The sequence below is a fragment of the Dermacentor silvarum genome, chromosome 8 (assembly GCF_013339745.2).
Source record: "Dermacentor silvarum isolate Dsil-2018 chromosome 8, BIME_Dsil_1.4, whole genome shotgun sequence".
Lineage (NCBI taxonomy): Eukaryota > Metazoa > Arthropoda > Arachnida > Ixodida > Ixodidae > Dermacentor > Dermacentor silvarum.
Genome location: NC_051161.1, coordinates 80,549,037 through 80,573,929, shown reverse-complemented (window position 1 = coordinate 80,573,929; position 24,893 = coordinate 80,549,037).

Sequence of the window (24,893 nt, the reverse complement as noted above, 5' to 3'; positions counted from 1 at the left end):
ATCTCATTTTCATGGCCTATAAATGAGCTATACGTCACGCTGTGCACACCATGCACAAAAACTGCTGGTTTTGAACTTTAAAAAACTGGCAACGACAAGCAACTTGTCGAGAGGTGGTACCTGTCTGATTGAAACTCTGTTAAGTCATATGTTTCCTTCAATTGAGCAATCATATCAGCATTCCGAAATTTTTACGAAACAATGAGTGAAGCGTTTCAGTCCAACATACGTGTATTTCATAAGCATTGTAGTTCAATTAGGAAAACAAACACATCAAATGACACGTATTCTTCGTGGGGTGCAATCAAGTATCGGATGGTATGCCGATTCAAAATGAAGTCTTTGTTGAGGGTCCTTTGAAGCACATCCCAAAATAATATTCCGTCTTTACAGCTTATGAAGCAATGCTCTATAATTTCGGGTACATCGCAAAGGCCACAATTCACAGTAGATACAAAAAAAAATTCATAGCCCTCCGCCTAACGAGAAAGTGGGGGTAAGCGAAGCTTGTGGCAACACGACGCCGTCGCAGACGTTCCGCTTCGTTTGTCATAAACTCAGGGTCGGCAGCTCTTCGCTGACGTTTGGCCTAAACATCGCGCTCCCGCCACTTAGGGTCCGCGGCCCTTCGCTGACGTTCCGCCTGGGCTTCGGAAGCCCTCACGCTAGAATCGGCCCGTTAGAATCGGACCAAAAACTTCGCTTAACACCATTTTCTCGAGAGGGGAAGGGCTGGTGATTTTGTCCCTTTGGGTTCCACGTGTGACAAGGGTAGTTCAAAGGCACGTTAGAGGTCCCCAAACCCCCAGGGGTATGTTTCATTGAGCTTGGACCCTATCGGCACTATCACCAGGATCGACCCATTATTTAGCGTGACAGCACCACCCCCACCACCACCGACGACACTTGTGAGGCAATACAAGCGCCGCTTGCAAATGCTTTTTTTTTTGTGCAGCCAAGTTTTCACAGGCAGCGTTTCACTGTGTAACTTAAACAAAAATATTTTTGTACACCGGGATAAAGGCATCTTGAGGACTCGCTGAAGTACGTCCTGCCCAGTCAGACAGGAGAATGTCGACTGCTAAAGGGGAGCTGGGAAATCATTGTTATCAAATGTTTATACAGTTGTTTTCTCGACACTGTGTACAGATATTCAGTAGCCAACCGAAGCAAAAGGAATTGCATAGTGAAATATACTTCATGCATAAAACCCCACATGCAAGGTCGCTCAGAATATTGGAAATATACTACCAGGTTGGTAAACATTGACTAAGTTAACCAAAGAATTGACTAAGTTAAAGAAGAAACCACAACCTGCCACACAAATAGATGCACCAGACCAAGTCCACCAGCACATACGGGTCTTAAGATATTATCGCACCTTAAAGGTTCATAGACAACACAAGAGTAGCGAATACTCTATGAAAACGTTGAAAGTATGTCCGGGCACAATTAGATATCTGCAGTACATAAAACATTTTTGTAGCCAGGAACAAGGTACAAGCTGCCGCCCTACCAAATATATATATATTGCGACGTAGCGTTTACACGACCTTTAATACGCCCCGAAGACGCGGCGGACCAATCACACTCGAGGCACAGATCAGTCTCAAGATGAGTCCCCACAAGCGATGAAGACGACTGCGATGAAGACGATGTGCTGGTAGACATCGGAGCCAAGTGCGTCTGCGTTGGTTTCGGAGGCATCGATGGCACGAAGGCTGGGGCAGCTGCGGCTACCTGCGCGTACGTTGGTGGGGGCCTAGGGACTAGAGGGTCCGTATACGCAGTACCCGCCATAGACGCCAACTCCTCCTTGACAACGTCACGCAATGTGGTACTGGGGGTGTGGGCAGGAATGGGACCTGCCGAGAAGCCAAGAGACTGCAGCTCTTCTCGTATGATTGCGCGGACCAATTGCGCGCAACGAGGAATCGTTGATAGGGTTGTTGTCAGGGGCGTCCGGGGGCGGCAATCGGACAGATTCGAGTTCGTCGAGGCGCTGGCACGTAGCTACAATATCAGCGATGGTAGCCGGGTCCTTGATTGCCAACGCATTGAAGGCAAGAGGCCCTATGCCTTTTAGTATGTGGCGTACTCTGTCTGACGCGGCGGACCGATCACACTCGAGGCACAGATCAGTCTCAAGATGAGTCCCCACAAGCGATGAAGACGACGAAGCCGATGAGATGATGAACATGTGCAGCCAACGAAGAAGTCACTAAGAAATTCCCACAATATATAGAACGGAGGTTTAGCGTAAACGTATCCGTATCGCGTTCAAGTGGGCCATCAAGATGGGTTACCCAGATACCCAAATGGTGGGAAAACGGTTAGAGACATAGATAGACAGACACACCCCGAAAAGTACCTCAAGTACCCTAAAAGTACTAATCGCTTTGATACACAGAGGACTTTGATATTAAAAGGATATGTTTTACGGCGGAGCTTTCATTGGTTCGTTCTCGCCTCTCCAACTACGATTATAACACAAATGCGCACCACATCTTATATGCGCAGTGGTACGTGGCGTGGATGCGAGATAACGGTGACACTGAACTCTTGAGATAACGGTGACGCTAAACTCTTTAGTTGCATCCCTAGCATAAATAATATACCTCTCTTTTTCGTGCCTAAAAAAAACCCCATAGCACATTTTATCACTGCACATGCTCGGATGCCTTCTTATTATTTTCTATTTAACCGTTCCCCTAACAGTGATTGTGCGTGTGGGATGGCATGCACAAATGTACAGCGCTATTTCAATGAATGCCGTCTAACTGATCATCTAGCCCGTTTATTAAAAGACAATCATCAAGCTACAATAACATCTAATCATTATAAAGCTTTACTTACTGACAAGTGGAAGAGAGCACTACTCATTAAGCTTTAGCACCTTATAGCCTCATTTACTCTCCCGGCAACTTCATAATTATACCATGTTCGAGCGAGTGTTCTAGTTTCTTTTTCATTCTCTCTCTATCCCTCCTTTCCTAGTTTACCTGCCTTTGTTCTATTTTTACCTTCCTCCTCAGCTTTCGTTCTGTACTGTCCTTAGTTATGCCGACAAAGGTGGAGCTTGCCTCCGGGGACAGCATGGACGGAATGTCTGACATACCCACTCACCTCTATTATCTCCTTTTAACTCAATTTCGCTCGTTACCATTTCTATGAGCCGCAAGTTCAACCCTGGTCTAGTTTTCCAGGCCATCGTCAACGGAGGCAATAGGTCCAGTTGGTTGGCAGGGGACCTGATCGGCAGCCACAGTGGCGCTCCATGGAAACCATGCTCATTGACGTCAATCATTTTATTTGGAATATTCCTGCTGGCTATCCTTTTTAGATGCGAAGCATCTTATGGTCGGGGCTATGTCACTCCCTCCCTCCTTCCCTCCACCGTGTGGCGTCCACACCCCTACTGCGCATGCGCATCCTCCTCCCCCTCCTCTCCTTGTCTCCTCAGCGCCCTCTTCCCCCTCCTCTCCTTGTCTCCTCCCCTCTCGGCATTCCTCCTCTCCTCTCCGACGTCCTCTCCTCTCCGGATTGCGCAACGAATGGCAACACCTGCGGCTCCGCGCGCGATAATGCGAAGCAGCTTAGGTTAGAGGCGCCATGGTAGGCGCCCCAGAGGCACCGTAAACACTCACCAACGCCGCGCGCGTTCGGTGCGAATGCGGACAAAACGCCGACGGCGTCGACAACAGTTCTGTGCGTTGCTGGTGCTGCTGCATGTCCAAGTTTATACAGCTGATAAAACTACCTTGACTCGTTGCTGGTGCTGCTGCGCATACTTCTCAGGCTTCCTCTACGGAAAGATGGTGTAATTTTTTTGTATCTCTCTCTCTCCTTTCTACTTCTTTTCTTCTTTTTCCTACTATATTTTTCTCTGTCAGTCTCGTGCTTGTATGTGCGTGATAATAAGAAACCGAGACGTGACATCCCAGGTCAATGGAGACTCATAGCTTTCCACTCACATGCAGAAAATGAGCAAATGTAATATCCGATTTTTGGGTCTGCTTACCCTCGGAATTCTTTTTTTTTTTTCATTTGGTTTTCACGAAATTCTCCTATGGGTTTTACCCCTATTCGTTTTCGTTCGATTGGCTTGAGCCTGCGCTTGGTGCTGCGGGTTACCCCCGTTTTCATTTAGGTTGTTTTCTTTCCTCAGAGGGACTAAAAAAATGTGTCGAGCGCTGGCTGCCGGGTGTTGGCGCCTATGTTGCATGATTGCCATCCCGGGTATAATGCAGACCAGCGTCGGTTGTATATTTCAAAACGAGGCGGCTTGGAGTGACAGATGCCCAGACGACGCAAGCCCAGACGACGTGCTATCAACACAAAGACACTTTCGTCATCACGTCGCCGCCGTCATTCCTTTACGGTTTGGGTATAGTGTAGACAAAATACCAGATATAGTCTGTCGTTGTCATTCCTTCACCATCATTCCATCTTCGTAACTTCTTTGTCTTCTTTCGTTCATCCCAGGCCGTCTTCTTCACTTTGTCATCATGAAGCCATTATCATTCTGTTGGTTTCACACATCGTCGTGCAGAGGTCACCCCGTCGTAATTATGCAGTCGTTGACATGCGGTAAACGTCATAGATAGGATAGGAATAAACTTTATTTGTCCAGCGGTTATGGCTGTTGGTGCCCGGGGCTAGGCCGCCAGGGGTCCATCGCCGGAGAAAAATCCTTCGAGATCCTCGGCAATGGCCCTGGCCAGCTGGACGGCCCACTCCTGGTCCTCGGTTGCCTCGCTGAGGAGGGCGGCTTGCCATCTCTCAGCGAGGCGCCCCGCTTCAGAGGGTCCTGCTGTTATCTTCCCCCTTCCTCTTGGTCCTTCTTCTTCAGGGCGTTGGCATTCCCAAAGTATATGGGCCATATCAGCCCGTTCGTGCTCGCACCACGGGCAGCCGGGCGACGGGTGCAGCGCGGGCCACAGGCGGTGCAGGTGGTAGGGGTTGGTGAAAGTGCCCGTCTGCAACCGCCTCAGGTCGACTGCATGGGACCTGTCCAGCCGCTCGTGGGGTTGTGGATATGTCATACGTTCTTTCCTGTAGTGCGCAAGAACCTCTCGGTACGAGGCCAGAAACTCCTCGATATCGCGGACGGCGTCCCCTTGGCCTCCAGCTCCGTCCGCCGCGATTTGGGTTGTGTTGGTAATTCCTCCGCTGGGGCCCCGCACAACAACGGCGGCTGCCCTCTGGGTGATCGCGTCGCGGCGGGTCAGTTGCCTCGCGACGAGATGGGCACGCTCGTTGTGGTTCGGTGGGATGCCAGTGTGTTTTCGGCCGTTAGTATTGTTGGTGTCGCGGCTGTTGTCTTCTTTATTACCAAGCTCCCCGATGTGATCGGGGAACCATTTGAGGGACTTGTTCGTAATCGTGCCGGACACGAAGTCCCCGGCTCTGGCGTTGAGCATGCGCGCCACATCTGCGGACACCCAACCTTTGGTGTAGTTCCGGATCGCTGATTTGGAGTCGCTTATGATCAGGCTATCCTCCGTACCTCCGTGGAGTACCGTGAGGGCTTTGGCCATCTCCTCCGCTCTTTCGGCCAACGGCAGCCTCACTGATGCCGTGACTCGGATCCTTCCCTTCGTATCTACGACCGCCACGGAGAAGGCGGGCTCCGCCGCCGTCGGCCGGCCGTGTCGATGATGATGCTGCTGCCGGTTTGTCGTCGTAGTAGTAGTGATGGTGGTGTTGTCATCCCCGGTTCGTCTCGCACATTTCGTTGTAGTGGCGATGGTGGTCGTCGTCCCTCGTCACCATCAACGTTACCGGCGGGCCACTGGTACCTGGCTGCATCGACGAAGAGGACGCCTTCTCTTCTTCCGTGCTCTTCGAAGATTGCTACCGCCCTTCGTTTACGTCTTTGCACGTCATGCGCCGGGTGCATGTTCTTCGGCATGTTTTCCGTCTGTATGGCGTCCCTGACTTCCGGTAGCAATGTTTCCTTATGTCCCCGCGCCTCATGATATCGAATCTCGAGCAGGTCGAGGATTCGTCTTCCCGTTTTGGTGCCCGACAGGCTCTCCAGCTGCGCTATTCTCTGCGCCTCGGCGACCTCCTCGAGCGTGTTGTGTACGCCCAGCTTGAGGAGCCTGTGGGTTGGCGTGTACTGGGGTATCCCCAGGGCGGTCTTGAATGCCCTGCGGATCGCCACGTTCAGCTTGTCGGTTTCGCTCCTGTTCCAGTCGGCATACGCGGCGACGTACGATATATGGCTCAGCGCGTACGCCTGTATCAGCCTCGTCACGTTGTATTCCTTCATTCCTTTCCTCTTGTTCACGACCCGCCACACGAGGTGCGTGGCGGCGGCTACTTTCTTTTGCAGTCGGGCAACCAGCTCGCGGTTGGCACCATTCTCTTCCAGCCACAGGCCGAGCACTCGCAACTTGGACACCGTCAGTATTCGGGTCCCCTCCCTCGTCGTGACGTGGACGCCCAAACGACGGGCGTCGAGCACGCCCTGTGGGAGGGGTCCTTTCTTGCGCGGTCTGTGGAGTAGGATCTCTGACTTGTCGGGTGAGCAGACGAGTGCCGTGTCTTCAAGGTGCCGCTCCACCTCCCGGACGGCCCGCTTCAGCCGGTCTTGCATTTCGCCGACGCTCGTGTTCTCCGTGGTCCACACTGTCACGTCATCTGCGTAGATCGTATGATTGATGCCCTCAATCGCGTCGAGACGCTCCGGCAGGCCGATCATGACGAGGTTGAAAAGCATGGGGGAGAGTACGGAGCCCTGCGGCGTTCCCGCACCGCCCATTCGGACCGTTCACGGCGTGGCCCCGTCGATCTTGACCGTCGCCTCGCTACTGTTGTCATTCCGTCATGGTCATGATCGATATTGAAGCCTTCATGGTTACTTCGCCATCGGCCTGCCTTCGTCACTTCGTCGTCTTCACCATGTCGTCGTCGCTCTTTTCTAGTCACTCCCGTGGTGGTTTCATCGTCATCGTTTTGCCGTCGTGACATGCCATCGTGACGCTACGGTAACCGTGCAGTCATCTGCATGCGGTGATTGTCATGCAGCTGAAGTCATTCCGTAGTTGTTATGCCACGGTTTTCAAGCCTTCGGGGTTCCCATCGTGATTATTCTGTCATCCTTAGAGCATTGACATCCCATTGCCGTCAATTCCCACTAGCCATTATCAGAGGTAAGAAGTAAACAAGAAGTCGTCAACTGAGAGGAGCACAACTGAGAGGGCAACCAAAGCCATCCTCGTAGTGGGTGTGTGCTTTTCATGTGCATTTCTGTTACTCTTAAATACAGGCCCCTCCTGCATTTAAACATTTGCGACGTTACGTTGCAATTGCCTGACCACGTTACAATAGGTTAAACATAGGATTGCTCTTACATCATGAAAATTTTAATTGCGTAAGATTACACTTCAATTACGCAATTTCTTGCAATAATTTAGGTCATTAGCGTTAAGTTTTTATAATATTACTTTGCCATTTGCGCCAACGAAACCGAAAGCATCACTAAACACCGATGCCCATATAAGCGTGGGACTCGCTGACAATTATAAGCTTGGCGTGATTCTGACAAATAGTTTCCAAGTCCTTATCGTAATACTAATTTTCGCAAGCTTTTTCCGTACTTTTTATTTCCATAAACTGTGTGTCACGCTATGTCACACGCTGTATGTCAGTTTCCAGCAACATCATATCCATAAACCACAAAGAGGACCGTGGCTGAACGGAAAGTACTTACAAGTAGAAATAATTTTACCGCGACAGCATTAAGAACAGCGTATCGTAGAAAATGCGGTGTCGGCGTTGGCGTTGGTGTCGGCGTTAAGCATCGGCGTTGAGCATCGGCGTCGGGCGGAAATAATTTTGCCGAAATGCATCATCCCGAACCACCCCGACTGGGTGGGTCCTTCACGTGGCGCAAAGTGTTAGTGAACAAAAATTGAATTTCTCAAAGTAAAATCGGTCAGTCAAATTGTAAAGTGCGACTTAACCACAACGTATGACGCAATAGCGTCGGATTGTAATTTGAATATACGATAAAAAAATTCTGATAAGCAGCCAGGGATCTTTGAATGCTATCGCATTCCATTCTTAAAGGCGAAGCTTAAGTGTCCTCTAATTCTGAGGGTGTTTTGATGTACTTTGGCTCTAGGCAACATTCAAGGGAATGTTGAAAAGCGAGCCTTTCTAAATTTTGATTGGGCCCCATGTCGCAGGAAATACGGTGTCTGTGTCGGCATCAACGGCGTCCAATAACGCTATCGCGTTCCACTCTTAAAGGTGAAGCTTAAGCATACTCCAAGTTTTTTTTGTTGTTGTTGTTCTTGAAGTGTTTAAGAGCGTCCAGTGTCACCCGTTGCTCAGTTTTATTTATTGGCAAATTATCTCGCGATTATTTTTCATCTTTCTGAGGTCTTGTCAAGTGCAGGTCTCTGTGGCTAGATATATTTATTGCAGGATGAAGAAGACAATGCGACAGAAAAATAAGCAACGATAAAGAGGAAGAAGAATCCGAGAAGGCTGCCGCTTAGCTGCCATCCGTCTTGTACCCTGGACACGAGCCCAAGAAAAACTCGGAAAGCAGAGAGCCCTGCCATTGCACTGTGTTTGGTAAGTGTGGTCTACGTCGCAGCGCATGTTCTTTCGGAATGTTTGCGAATCAACCGTTAATTGAAGTTCTACGAAACTGAGTGACGATTTTATACTTTCCTACCTCAGACGACACACTTAGAATATATTCCTCCTTATTGTTACCACTGTGTCGTTTGCAAATGACCCGTCATAATTGCTTAGTTGCTTCGCAGTTTCGCTGCTAAGCATGAGGTCTTGCACGTTATGTTTTCTTACTATACTGCTTAAGTCTTACAGGTATTCTTACGACACCGCACAACTCTCGTTTTAATTTGCCTCGTGTAATCAATATTCTCTCCGAAAAGCTAATTATACGGCTAATTAACAGCTCATCTCGGCGAGATTGTACCGCATGTTTTTGTTGCCATTTGATTATACAGCTCTTACCTCACATACTATATATTTTTCGGCATTGCAGTCGAATATTTTCGCCCCCGTGAAACTATAATACCTCGTCTGGGACAGTCCTTCTACTGTTAATGCACTCCGTCATACAGTGAGAACGCACCCGATACGAGCCACCTTCACGGAAATGGGCATTCGCATATATACAAGGCGACACGGCTCATTAAGCCCTGCTCGATGGGTTTGGGTTTCTATAAAGCACCGGTAGTTTTTGTTGCGCTGACACCCGTTTTTCTGAGTTGAAAAATAAATTATTATAAAATCATTGATAGCCTACAGAAATACAAGGTCATACTCAACAAAAGCTAGCTTTAGAGAGAGAATAATAGTAAATCCTCGCGGTGCTGTTATCGCTACATTACGTCTTTACTTAGACAGTTTTATTTTCATGTACCTAGAAGCGCAACGTACGCGAAGATCTTGCGGGATCAAAATGCGCATGCGCCGCACGGAGAGATCCCGTCGCGCTCTCACGTACGCGCGTCTGCGCGCCCCATGAGCGTGACGGGCTCTCCGAGCTACCCGGCAGCACAAGCCAGCGCACAGTTCGCGAGGTTTGGTAATCGCTCGTTGGCTCCGATTCCGGCTCGCCTTAAGCAAACTTCGTTGTATTAGCGTTGATATATGCCGGCAAAAGGTGCCAATAGAGATGTGGAAGCAACGATCTATACGTTTGCGAAGTTTGTATTCCCAGACTGTGGAATAGCGAAATTACTCGTGTAAGCGTCCCAACCATGCTGCTCGCAATGCACGTAGAATTCTCACGTTTTCGTGCGTCAACCTTGAGCATACGTGAAACTAAACCTGTCTATTATAATAAACTGCAGCGCACATCAGTGCTTCGAAATTTAATTCGCAGCTTAGGTCACATTCTTAATAGTAGTAATTTTAAGCTACTAAGCTTGACGCCCAGTGACGTAGCCAGAAAGAGGGCGATAGGGTGGGCAAGGGGAGACTATAAAAGCATAACGCGCAGTGAAAATATATATCTGTATATATTTGTTCTTCTTCTTCTTTCTGGAGTTTTACGTGCCAAAACCAGTTGTGATTATGAGGCACGCCGTAGTGGAGGGCTCCGGATTAATTTTGACCACCTGGGGTTCTTTAACGTGCACTACAACGCAAGCACACGGGCGTTTTTGCATTTCGCCTCCATCGAAATGCGGCCGCCGCGGCCGGGATTTGATCCCGCGATCTCGTGCTCAGCAGCGCAACGCCTTAGCTGACTGAGCCACCCTGGCGGGTCTGTATATATTTGTGAACAACGAGATACGGCTTCCGACCAACCTGAAAACGCTTCCAAAATCATGAAAAACTGGAAATCTTTGGAAAAATTTTAGCTGGCTATTTCAGTTCCAAATTATCTTTGTTAAATTGTGCAAAGGTGAATACAATGCTAACCAAAAAAAAAACTTGCCCCTAAATACGATAACTGGCAGCATTTATTTCTCGAGCCAATATTCTGCCTCTCGAACCCGAACATTTCTTTCTCGTTTTCTTGTTTGTAGCATCGTGGCTGACGGACGCAAGCTTCGAGCGTGCGCCCCGGATTCTGTGCTGCACTGAGGCATGGACGATGAGAGGATGAAAGAACATGCTGAGACTGGCGCACTCGCCGAGGTCGCTAAGAGCGTCTTGGTCAAAGAGATCTACTCCGAGTGCACGCGAAGCGTCACGAATCCCGTGTGCCGCCTGCTGCGGCATCTGTCTGTTTGTAACGGGATACTTTGGCAAGTTGGCCTGGAGCTCCGGGAAGACCAAGATGATTTCGGAGACGTGCGCGTGGTACTTTCCAACGGAAGTCGATTTAAGTACCCTACCAGCTCTGCGGCCGAAAAGACTGAAGATGTGGTAGCCGCTCTGTTACGCAGCCTTTTCACGTTACATCGATGTGTCGTGGCCGTGGAAGTTAACAACTGCAGCGAAGCAAGCTGCACTCACTTGAGCAAAGCCTTGCTGCTGAAATCTACTCTAAAGCGACTCAGCATATCGAATCTGTTGGACTCAGGGGCGATGAAGAGCGTGTTTCGCATGATATCCTCAATGAAACACATTGATGAACTCGTGTTTTCGAACCCTGAACTACGTTTCCCTTGGTACACCACTCTGCCTTTCTGTTCGTTGGCACGAATAGGGACGACTCTGACAGCCCTGGACGTGGCAAACTTGGATATAACTGACTGCAGTGCCAAAGAGCTTATAGCGCTGCTCCGTAAAAGTAATACCATCAAGAGCCTGGCTGTAAGAGGATGGTTCTTGAGGTCCAGCTGCCCGGCGCTATGCGAAGGCTTCGTCGACTACCTGGTGAGGAATGGCAGGACTTTAAGACAACTGACACTAAGATCCACCGATATCTACAACATCAGTGACTTGGAAACGTTACTTCACGCCATATCGGACATGACCGCACTAGAAGAACTCAATGTTAACTCGGGCCTCTTCCGGGCCGAGGCAATTGCTGCCTTTGCCAAAGTGTTAGCCATGAATAGCACTCTTCGAAGCCTTAGCGTTGACTGGCCAAAAGCTGCGCACAATTGGACACCGGAACACCTGGCCAATTTTGCAGCAGGGAACACTGCTGACAGGATTCACAGTTGGACCTACGCCTTACGAGAGAACACCGTGCTGCTGAAACTGACGGTTGACTTGGTGGGCTTTGGTAGAGATCGATGCTCGGCATTCATCCACGCTGTATCACAAAGCAGGTCACTGAGTCTTGTACAGATCCGTAACCTGCCTACAGGTGTCGACCTGAAAGAGTTATGCCAGACTATTCGAACCTGTGGCCTTACGCGAATGGTGTTCATCGAGAACCACTACTTAACTCCTCTTGACTTCCCAACACTTTCCGAGTGCCAAGAAATCACTAGTGTGACCCTCCACGGCTTCCACATTCTCAGTCCTGATACTTTCCGCGCGGCATTCGATGTTCTCGCCACCTGTCGCCACGTTACTACACTTCGTGTGATCTTGGGAGGCCATAACCTTGACGAACGCTTGCACACCTCTATAGCCGAATACATAACTGGTACGCCTAGTCTGAAGAACATCGAGCTTCTTCACTGGACTGACTTGTATAATCACATTCACCTGCTTGAAAACGATTCGGAAAGCCGCCTGGTGCGAGCGCTGTCATCCAACCTTAACCTCAACAGCGTAACACTTGAATGCAATCGTTTGAGCACGAGAGATGGTGAATCGTTAGCGAATCTCGCCATGAAAAGCAAAGCCCTCACGGAACTCACGTTGACAACAATGTTAGGGAGAACAATGGGAGCATTCTTGAGAAGCCTTGCACCACGAGTGCACAAGAATTACTGTCTCCTTCGTTTCCGATGCACCAACGTCAGCGAAGTTCTTGGCCGCGAACTAGCTACCATTCAGAATGTCACAAGCCGTAACAGTAGCCTGGTTCATCGAGCAGCGCGCTTTGTCATTGGCGACCGAGATACGTACTGCGCACGCGCTCTTGAATTAGTACACGAACATGACAAGGTGGTAGAGCTTGTGCAAGAGCACATGGCCGTGAGTGCCACAGAAGCTGCAGACATGGTTACCGTTGCTCTGCTGGGCCTTACGTGTTTGGACGGATACATGAGGGCAGCCGGTGTCGTTAAGGAGAAGGTGGTATGTCACCGACCGCTGGATACGAGCAAGCAATTGGACGAGCTAGATGAAGATTGCTGGTGGTACATACGGAAGTACTTGAAGGTGTCGGACATACTAGATATTTGATGTGTGTTCATATTGCAGTACTTTAGATTGAGTGCTGCATATCTTTTCGCAATTCTGCTTTGACCACTTTTTTATGTTATAGTTTCGTGGTTGACGGTTTGTGTTTAATCATATACGTTAATTTGCACCACTGAACCATACTGAAGGATTAAAGAACACGTTTTTTTTCCGTGTTTAGCAGCGAAGAATAAAAACGGGTCATTGAAGCTTGCGGAAAAGTTTGATTTTTCATTGAAGTGCTGTGCTTTTTTGACAGCAAAATCAATTTCTGGGGTACTGGGACATTCTTTTGTGCTGACAGAGACGTTAAAACACATCGTTTTGAATTTGTGTCTAAATTCACCGATTCCTTTAGATTTAGCTCATCACGTAGGATTGCGTGGTAAAGCCGGAACGAATAATGAAAAAAAATGAATGGGTGCGAATTACAATGGCATGCAGCAAAAACTGCTTCTCACTGCTTATAGTTCATCTTAATACGGTATTTCGACATGCGGCCCACCTATAAGGAGAAGTATGGATACAGCAGCTCACAAGAGTTTGCTATAACTATATCCTTCATTTTTCAAGCGAAGCTTGTATACGCTAGCCTGCGCCGGCGATGTAACGCTAAAACTACTATGGCTCATACCCGCAGCCAGGGACAAGAAATAAAAAAAGAAGGAAAGAAAGAGCAGGTGCGGGGAAAGCTGCGCCGGCACCGGATCACGTGACGCGCGCGACCAATTATGGTCGTTTGGTGTGTCGCGGGGAGGGGAATGAAATGGGGTTGGCGCGTGTTCCGAAGGGCTTCACTCGCCTCAGATCAGTATCGGCGTCCGGGTTGCAAGGCAGCGCGTGGTGCGTTCCGCCGAGGAGCAAGCTGCGTTTGAACAACGGCTCCGCGAACTCGTTCGGGAAAGGGCTCATGGTTCACTTGCCGATTCTAGCGTGAGAGCTTCCGAAGCCCAGACGAAACCCCCAGTGGCGGACCCCGAATTGCAGGAGCGAGATGTTTAGGCCAAACGTCAGCGCAGTACTGCCTAACCTGAGTTTAGGGCAAACGAAGTGGAACACTTGCGACAGGGTCGTCTTGCCACAAGCTTCGCTTACCCCCATTTCCTTGACACGGGAAGGACTCTGAGTTTTTTGTTTTTTTGACGTTGGGGTTTCTAGTGTTTCTAGACTCCAAAAAGTTTGCTTGAAATGTGACAACGGCACATAGGGAAAACATGTGCGAATGCATTCGTGAAAAAATATATTATTACAGCGAAGATCTATATGGCTCGGTTCTGGCGGATCGCGTCCGCGGACAGAACGACGCGTAAAACAACAAAGCGGGCCGATCCTGGTAATATTTCAGAAAAGGTACAAGCTCTGGCACATACCCCTGTAGACTCGGGGACCTGTAACACGCCTATGAACTATCCTTGTCACACGTGGGACCCAAAGAGACAAAAAAAAAACACCGCATATCCACGAAGTGAATGATGATGAATGGGGGGTCATTCGGGCAAAACGCCGGAAGCTGGCTTCCGGCTTCCGGAACCGAAACCGGTAATGGAACCGGAAGCCGGAGCGTGGCGTACATATACTACACACACACAAACACACACAGACACACACACATATATATATACAATGTGTGTGTGTGTACAGTATATACAGCGCCTATAGTAGCCCTTGTGCACCGCAGCGCCCATAGCTACGGGCGAGAGAGAGAGAGAGAGCGCGCGTCGGGAACGAGAGAAAAAGACAAAGAGAGCACAGCTGCGCCTCTAGCGGGAGCGGCGAGTACTAGCGTGGCTACGATGGCGCGACGAGGGCCAAGGCTCGACCCTAAGGAGCTTCGCCCCTAAAAGGCCACAGTTTCGCCCGAAAGGCGGAGCATCAATAGTAGAGTGCTATACATAGTAAGGATGGTAGCTTTATCGGCTGTATAAACTGGACACGTTCGCTTATAACTGAATTAACAAGCATGGTGTCAGCATGCACAAGGAAACATGAGTAGGGGCGCGATCTTGTACGCGTTCCAAAATGGAACGGAGGCGTTCCGTTCCATTTTGGAACGCGTACAAGATCGCGCCCTAGATCACACTCGATGACCGCAGCCAACCGCTGTCAAAATGCTGGCGTGAGCAAGCACGGCTGCAGCAGCGAGCGAAGGTTCGTGCGGTCTATCGCTTCAACGGAAACTGAGCGGCGAACGCAGAGCGCATACATACGTAGGAGCTGAGAGTAGATCGATTGCAAGGTATACGGTGCGCGCGACCGCTCACAACACCGCAAAGCACAAGTGCGCAGTTGCTGGCAGACTGCCTTCCCACTTTCCTTCTATCGCGCGGGAGATTGAATGGCCAGATCCCCTTGCGCCGGTACAGCGTACTACACTGTACCGCCGGGTCACTAAATGCGCAGTTGGTTTCAGAGCACAACACCCCCCCCCCCCTCCCTCGCTTCCATCCCCCCACGGCTTTTCGCGCGATGGCGACGTTGCGTTTGCTCTCCGCCGTGCTAGCCCTGCGTCCGCTCTCTGTGAAAGCGCGTGTCCCTCACGCGCTGTATGTGCGTCTCTCGCACATAGAGCATACGGCGCGCGGCGACGAGTTTGCCGCCCTTGGACTTCATACGGTACCTCACGTCAATGGCGACGACGACGGCAGAAATCCGCTTGGAGTGTTCACATAACTTCTATCGCAATAAAAGAATGCGCCGAAGCGATGAACGCTGTTGCCCAAACGTTTGTCTATGACGATGCGTGTCAAAACGTCAGTAATAAAACGTAATAGTCTATCAACCAATAGCTGTGTCTCATTCTCTCTTGACATAACCATTTCCCTAGCGACGTCATCAGTTCCCCCTTGGACTCGGCACGGGTTTGGTGGTTATGTTAAACCAATCGCCATATACCACAGTGACCACAAGGCGATGGTTACCATGGTTACAAAATAAATTATGAACACCGGGATCTTTGAGTGTATGTTTCTTTATTCGGTCAACATAATCGATAATGATAAAATATATATTCACTTTAACAATATTCACTACCGCAGATCCACCATAGTCACAGCTTAGCTGGCTTCCATCTTCACAATAGTGGAAGGGCTCTGAATTTTCCTAGATTTATGCATTGTTACCTCCAAATTGTATCTGCGCCGGCCTGGCAGGTATGTACAACATGTAGACATGTCGACCAGAAAGGTTTCCGTGTTGAATCCACTAGATTGCTAGTACTTGACCTTCAAGCGCTTGCAACACTTCTTATGCGATTAGTATTATTCGGGAACATCTACCAGTTTGCAGCATGACTCTCTTTCCGTCGGTCCTCGGCTAACCTCTCTCGCATCGACTTGGGTCACTGGGTAGACCATGATGGACTAATCAGTAGAGCATCGAGCTGCTATGCTGAGGGAACCGCGAGTTCTAAACCAATCGTCGACCCATGTTGTTTCAGCTGAAAGAGAGAGAGAGAGAATCACTTTTATTGATTGTCTAGGATGTGGTCAGGGGTGGGGTAGGTTGGCAGTTCCTTCCCTCCTTTCTCAGCCATCCGCCAGGAGGCCCTGCTCCTTGGCGGCGGCCTCGACCATTCGGACAGCCGGGGACTGAGTCAGCGTCCGAGCTGAGCAGCACCGTCTCCCACTGCTCCGTTGCAGTTATTTTTCTGGCTTTGTCTGTGGTAATAATTGCAGGGCAGGCCCGCAGTAGGTGTTTCAGGTCCGCCCTTGCTGTGCAGTTTTTACATCTGTCGCTGTGTAGTTCTGGGTAGTAGTGACTGTATAGTAACGGGTTGGGGTACATCCCTGTCTCCATGCAAGTGATTGGCTTTTGTCCAATGTTTTGTGTGCCTCTGGATATTCTAGCCCCCAAATCAATAGTAATCTAGGATCTCTCTGTAAGTCACCATGCGTTCTCTGTCGGCGCTTCGGGGCTAAGGCTGCCCTGGTGTATTTCTTACGCCAGCTCGGCCGGTTAATTCTCGAGCTAGGTTTTGAGCGTCCTCATTGCATGGTAGGTCTGTGTGAGCTGGTGCCCATATTATTTGTACTCTTCTGAGAATTTATCCGCTAAATCCATTCATGATCTTCAGTGCTCCAGATGAGATGCGTCCTCTCATGAGGTTTCTGACTGCCGTCGTGGAGTCGCTTATAATATGTCTTGCTTGGGTTCATGCTAACGTCATAGCTATGGCAGCTTCTTCCCCAATCTCAGGTGTTTTTGTGTGAACCGTGACTGAGGTTATAATGTGGCCTTGTTGAGTAACCGCCGTTACTGCCATGCCTGTGCGGTCCCAGTAGTCAGCAGCGTCGACGTATATCACTTCACTAGAGTTTTCAAAGTGTTTGTAGATGGCTTTGGCTCGTTCTTGTCTGCGCTCTAGGTTATTCACAGAGTGCATGTTCCTGGGTAAAAGGGAATGTGCATATGTTTTCGTGCTTCGGGGGGGATTGCAACTTCATCTCCATGTTGCGAGTCGTAACTGATGTTTAGAGATCTCAGTACGTATCTTCCAGTTTGGGTTTTCGTGAGTAGTTCCAATTGGAAGATCCGCTGGGCTTCGATTAGCTCATCCAGTGTATTATTCACCCCTAGCGCCTCCAATTTGCTGTCGGGCGTTGTCATGGGTATGCCTAGGGCTTGTTTGTATGCTTTTCTAATCATGCTGTTGATCTTTATTCTTTCGTCTGTCTTGAGTGAGAGTAATGGTGCGACGTAGACACTTTACTGAGGACGAAGGCCTGAATCAGTCTGATTAGATTGGTTTCTTTGATTTCTTGGTGTCTATTGGCGATTCTGGATATCAGTGTGGCCGTTTGAAGTTTGAAGTACGCCTTTTTCGAGTGTCCGTATTGTTTCGCTGTTATAACCGTTCGCTTGAATCCGTAGTCCCAAGACTTTGATGATCGGCACAGTTGGTATCAGCCTGCCCTTTGCCTGGAGGTCGATTTGTGGGGATTTTTGGGAGTCTTTGCTTCTCGCTCCTTTTGATTGATATAGTAGTAGTTCTGATGTTTCCGCGGAGCACTCGAGGCCCCTTGGTTCGACGTAGGCCTCTACTGTCTCTATTGCTTCCTGTAAAGTGCCTTGTATTTCCCCATCGTTGCCACCGGTTACCCAGAGTGTGAGGTCATCCGCGTATATGGTATTCTGTAGTCCTTCTATTTTCTTTAGTTCTCCCGGGAGTGCGATCATGGCTATATCCCCGCGGTTTGCCCTTCCCTCCCAGTTAGAGTTCATTCGATTCTTTTGAACCGATTCTATTGTACCGTTACAATTTCGACACAGCCTACGTCATATTGGTATGTACCCACTATTAGGCAATCCCCCAGAATGAATATGCGAAGGTTTAACAAGGCGGCATGCCGCTTTAATATCGTAAAGCGATATCGCCTCATTCACAACAGACAACTCCGCATCGAGCGCGATCGCTTGATGGTGAGTCACGTAGTTGCAGCCAGGGTACTAGGAATACTGTGAGGTTTGAACTAGAGGGCCATCATTGAAACAAGATATACTATGCCGTGCATGGTATCATTTGCCATTGTGATTGGCTGTGAGATTTCTACTTCGTGTGTCGGCGGTGGCAATTGCCATGCGTCGCTATACATTGCTCCAATTCTAATCACATTAACATTCACGTTCATCGCGAGATGGGTGCTCCCGGAATGGTTTATGCCTCGGCCAACTGTGTGACAGATGTATGCGAGGAGTGTACGTGTCATTTTATAACTACAACGAAATAAAATGTGCCGATAAGCCTGAGATTTTCGAAACTGAATATGCTCCGCGCAGAAGACACACAGCGCACTCAAGTCATCTTGAACGCGATGAATATATCAGCATGTTAGTAGCAGGTCATCATATTGATGAAGACAGTACCTACGGAAAAAGAAAAGATGTTGAAAACACACAGACTTGGCTACTTTTTTCACCCTTGTGCCACTTACTGCGCAATTATTTAGGAGTGACTGATGCGTTAGATTCTAGTGCGAAACTAAATCTAGAATTGTGACAAGCTATCAACATTGGCGTGAAATATTTTTGTAATCCAATCCAATCTGCACTTCGCTGCAGCTGTATGAGCTGCGGTAGATTTCGGCTTGTTCTGTAAGTTTTTTAGGCTACAGTGTATTGTATCCATTATGAACATATGCCGCGTGGCAACGCAAGCAAAAAAATATAAAAAATATTCATGTTTGACAAGGCGTTCAAGAAACATTGTATCTCAAGTTTCACATATCGCGCCGAATACGAGATACTCTGGCCGATAGGTATTGACAAAGGGGCATCCGACAGCGGTAATGAGAGATACCCGTATTACTACAGTTAAAATACAATAAATTATTTTTCATGTCTAAAAACAAATCGCCATTGCTTCGTCTATTTAGATGAAAAACTGGTAAGCGAGCAATCAAAGGTCCGAATTTTATAATTTCTTGAAGTAACTAAATCGGGGTGCGCGTTATAATCGACGGTGTGCTAAAGTCGAGTAATATATGGTTAAACATCTTTTCGCTTGTTTCACTGAAACTGAAACGAAGGAACACAGCCACAATTCACTAGCGCAATGCGCATTTGTTCCGGAATAAAGACATGGCGAAGATGACAACGACTTGTATCGTAACGACGACGGCCCCACGATGACAAGAACAGTTGTCTTACGACTACGGCTGGACAACGACGCAAGAGATGAGCGTGATGGCGACGGCTGCGTCAAGATCGTGTCAAGGCAACGTCGAGGCAGAGAGTCACAGGTGGATGAAGTTGCATTTACAAGTTGCGATAAAATTTTCATTTGCACAGCAATGGTCTGACGCATTGCCCTCTCCGTCATTTTTTAAAATGAACGTGAGACAATTAATCCTTTCATTTACAGCGAAGCTGGTAATACGATAAAGAAGCGCTCAAAAACATTATGTGGCAGTTACAATAGTTTCTTAAGCAAAAACTACAGAATCCCCTAGCATTATATTTTCAGAAAATGTGGCAAATTACAGGGACAATGCGCTGGCAATTTTATTGCGATAGCAATTATATGGACACTCCAAAGCAGATTTCTGCCGTCGGCGTCGCCGTCGCCGTCACCGTCGCCGTGAGGTTCCGTATGACGTCAATGGAGATGAAATCGTCGCCGCGCGCCGCCGAACGCTGTATGTGCGAGTGAAAGGGCACGAGGGACGCGTGCTTTCACGGGGAGTGAACGCACGGCGGAGAACAAACGCGCGTTCTGTGCCGTGCTCCCTTAAGGGCTGCAGAAGTAGGCGTCTCTTTCCTCCTCCACAATCACCATATATGTAGAGCAAACGCGCCCTCTTCTGACGCACGAAAGGCCGTGGGGGAGGGGGGGGGGGAAGTAAGGGAGGCGACGTTTAGCTGCGGCACCAAGTGCCTATTTATATCAGAGGCTCCGGCAACAGTCACCAACGCCGCACGCATTTTGTGCGAACGCGGGCAAAACGCCGACGGCGTCGACAACAGTTCTGCGTGTTGCCGGTGCTGCTGCATGTCCAAGTTTATACAGCTGATAAAGCTACTATCATTACTCCGTATAACTCTCTACAATTTTGCTATCGCAATTGATGCTTCGCCTTTCAGGTGAAACTGCGACAACTTTTTTTTATTGCGATAGCAATTATATGGACACTCAAAAGCAGATTTCTGCCGTCGGCGTCGCCGTCGCCGTCGGCGTCGCCGTCGCCGTCGCCGTCGCCGTCGCCGTGAGGTTCCGTATGACGTCAATGGAGATGAAATCGTGGCCGCGCGCCGCCGAACGCTGTATGTGCGAGTGAAAGGGCGCGAGGGACGCGCTCTTTCACGGGGAGTGAACGCACGGCGGAGAACAAACGCGCGTTCTGCGCCGTGCTTCCTTAAGGGCTGCAGAAGTAGGCGTCTCTTTCCTCCTTTACAATCACCATATATGTAGAGCAAACGCGCCTTCTTCCGATGCGCGAGAGGCCGTGGGGGAGGGGGGGAAGGGGGAGGGAAGGGAGGCGACGTTTAGCTGCGGCACCAAGTGCCTATTTATATCAGAGGCTCCGGCAACAGTCACCAACGCCGCACGCATTTTGAGCGAACGCGGGCAAAATGCCGACGGCGTCGACAACAGTTCGGCGCGTTGCCGGTGCTGCTGCATGTCCAAGTTTATACAGCTGATAAAGCTAATATCATTACTCCGTATATCTCTCTACAAATTTGCTATCGCAATTGATGCTTCACCTTTCAGGTGAAACTGCGACAACTTTTCTTTCCTCCTTTACAATCACCATATATATGAAGCAAACGCGACTTCTTCCGTCGCGCGAGAGGCCGTGGCAGGACGGTAGGAAGGGAGGGGAGGCGACGTTTAGCTGCGGCACCAAATGCGTATTTATATAAAAACGTTTAGAGGCGAGAAGGTGGGTAAGATTTCCGACGCTGCTCGACGAGTGTCCCATTCTGATCTCGTCGAAAACCTCGTAGCCGCCCCCAGAGGCACCGGTAACAGTCACCAACGCCGCGCGCGTTCGGTGCGAACGCGGGCAAAACGCCGACGGCGTCGACAACAGTTCTGTGCGTTGCTGGTGCTGCTGCATGTCCAAGTTTATACAGCTGATAAAACTACTATCCTTACTCCGTATAGCTCTCTACTAATTTGCTATCGCAATTGATGATTCGCATTTCGGATGAAACTGCGACAATTTTTTATATTGGTCTACGGCACACAAGTCGCTCTGCTGCTTTTCTTTCACAACTTCCTGCCGTTTTTCTTCTGAACCATTTATTTAGCGTTCTTACAAAATTCATTATTACAGCAGGCATTGATTCTTGGAAATAACGCTTGCAACCAGGTGGTGAAAATGTCGAGAGTCTATTTTGATGTCCCTGTGTGTCGAATAGCAGTTAAACAAAAAATGTCCCAGTTTCACCCGAAAGGCGAACCATCAATTGTGATAGCAACTTAGCAGAGAGCTATACGGAGTAAGGATAGTAGTTTTATCAGCTGTAGAAACTTGGACATGCAGAGGCACCAGCAACGCGCAGAACTGTTGTCGACGCCGTCGCCGTTTTGCCCGCGTTCGCACCGAACGCGCGCGTCGTTGTTGACTGTTACCAGGGCCTCTGGGGGTGGCTTGGAGGTTTTCGAAGAGATCAGAACCGGAAACTCTTCGAGTAGCGTCGGAAGTATTTACTACCTTGTCATCTCGCAACGTCTTTATATAAATACGCATCTGGCGCCGCAGCTAAACGTCCCCTCCCTCCCTTCCGTCCCCCCACGGCCTTTCGGGCGACGGAAGAAGTCGCATTTGCTCTATCTATATGGTGATTCTAAAGGAGAGAAGAGACGCTTAATTCTGCAGCCCTTCAGGGAGCACGGTGCAGAACGCGCGTTTGTTCTCCGCCGTGCGTTCGCTCCCCTTGAAAGCTCGCGTTCCTCGCCCCCTTTCACTCGCACATACAGCGTCTGGCGCACGGCGACGATTTCATCGCCGTTGACGTCACACGGAACCTCACGGCGACGGCGACGCCGACGGCAGAAATCCTCTTTGAGTGTCCATATAATTGCTATCGCAATAAAATTGCCAGACCCTCGTCTTTGGTCCAATTAGAGGTGGTATACACAGAGTTTCTCACTATAACACCTACAGGGTAAACTGCCGCCACCGTCTATGCGAGTTTCTTAAAGGGCTGCCGTGCCCTCATGTGTCTGCGAGGCTTGCGTTGGCTGGTGTTGTACGAGGCTTCGTCTAAAACGTGGATATGGCTACACAAATAACGCGTTCTTAAAATAAAATCTACATAAAACTCTTTCATTCACCCATATTACATCTCTCAATAAAGTTTACTCACCTACAACGCAGCATCAAGCGAAGAAAAGCAAGAACAGACGACAAGTTCTTCCAGAGCGAGCGAGAATCTTGTCGTCTGCCCTCCAACTTTAGCGGCCAGCTGATACTTTTTACGTTTCATATAATTGTGCATCCAATAGCATGTCCTCAAAATTGAATAAAACATGTTTTTTGTGTAATAATAAAGCTAAAGTGGTGTTTTACGTCCTGTTTTATCAGGAATATAATCATTGTGACAGACGGAACGGTGCTAGCCAGGCGCGTCTTCAAGGCGTTCTGGCTCTCCAAGAACGATGTCAATCCGAATCCACAATATACCGGCATTCCCTTGCATACCATGGCGCAGCAGCGCCACATTTCCCTCTAGGTTTTATAGTGTGAAACTCTATGGTGGTATATGAATGCATCAAACGTTTTTCCACTGGCCTGAAAAGTCCACGCATGGCAGAGAATTATTATTTCGGTCAAATGGAGACCACTATATATGGTTGACGTGTACTGAAATTTCGAAGTCTGTATATTAGTTACATACTTTGAAACTAATTGTTGAATATTTGTCTTTACCCAATTTTTGGGGGTTTTACAAGGCTTGTAGTTGTTTTTTCCCGATCTCCACAGTTAACTATGGGAGGCGAGGCGTTCATATTTTGAAGAAGTAAAAAGCACGTGTTGTGGGACGAACGATGAAGGCTTATACCGAGTAGGGTATCTATAGCCTTCGTAGAAAGTTACTTGTTCAAGCATTCTAGGGTGTCCCGATACCATTATCGCCAATATTTTCCACTGTCGTGCACCAATTGCACAAGACACAAACTTAAAATTCCATGAAAATAGGGGACCTGTTTGTGTACTCCGTGGCAGGAATTTTTTTCTGGCTTGAGCAGAAGGATTCGAAATGATTGCTGAGCCCTAGATTTTTGGTATAACCGTGCTTGATGCGAGGATTGCACTTGGTTTTTTCGGTGCCTTCGGTGAACTATAACAGCCACCTTGTTTATATTTGAGAAAATTAAGACGCAGGTTATGGATAATGTGTACGCAGAGTTCAAAATGTGTGGGTTAATTACGTTCTGTGCAATAATTTACGTATGCAAGTACTTCGAACTGTTGCGAGCGTTGTTTACAAGCGGCTCAAAATTTATCCAGCTGCCCAAGTCACCAAGATCAGGTTCGGTGAACGCGGGCGGAACGATATAGAAAATTCGTGTGCCATGTAAACGCATAGGATATTGACACGTGTACTTGTTTATCTTTCTCAACAAATGGTGAATGTTATCGCTCTGCGCAGGACACGCCTGCATGTATCAGAAGTTTCTCGAGTGCTATAAATGGTCATATCCGTTGTCTACTGTCACCGAACTTTGTGTAATCTGATTGTATGCGTGACGCGAATTGTGTAGTACCTTCTGGGAGGCACGCAGGCACCACCGATTACGCTGGCACCTTCGACGAGTCGTGTTTAGAAGCCGGCGCGATTGACCCGCTGATCAGATGTTTTACCATCCATGAGTGCGTTCGCCGCTATTGTTTCGGCGAGTGTTGCTTGTTTTGCTGGGCGCAGGTTGGCCCAATAAAGAGGTAAATTCAGTAACTCAGGTAGCTCAGTTTTGACATTCAGCCTTTCTTCACTGTCCCCTACAATGTGACAATAATAAATACAGCCTTTGTAAAAAAAAAAAATCCGTTAGCAAGTGCCAGAAAGTATCACGCTGACGTTTTTAGCTGCGTTTCCCAATGATCCGAGTTAACTTTGCGTCACGCAAACTTTATATTTTGCAGAAATGTGCAAAAATTTTAATGGTAATGTGCCGAAATTTTCACGTTCCCTTTAATTGGCAGCGTTGAAAATATTTATTGAACACTCATAATTTCGGTTTGCCCATGCACGATATGCCTTTGGCCTACAGTGTCATCGGTAAAATATAGAGCACTGCACGGGCTCGGGCTTACCCTAAAGCCCAGGCCCGGCCCAGCCCGTGGGCCGGGTCAGGCCGGATAGGGCAGTTTTCTCACGGGCTCGAGCCGGGCTCGGGCACGGCATGGACTTTTTGAACCAGGCCCGGGCCGGGCTCGGGTGTTTTGACGCGGGCCCGGGCCGGGCTCGGACTTTCTGGTAGTGTGCACGTAACGTGCAGCGAGTTATCCTCGCGCGTCTCGAATCTGAAAAACCTGTTGCCCCGGCGCAGCTGGAAACTAGCAGTGCTACTCCCGTGTACTTCCCTTTCCTTCTTCCGTCGTATTTTGCGCTGTTTGAACAGAATGGAAAAGTCCAGAAAGACCGAAGTTGCCTCAAACCAAAGCATGTCATTGTATTCCTTACCTAAGTCAATGTAA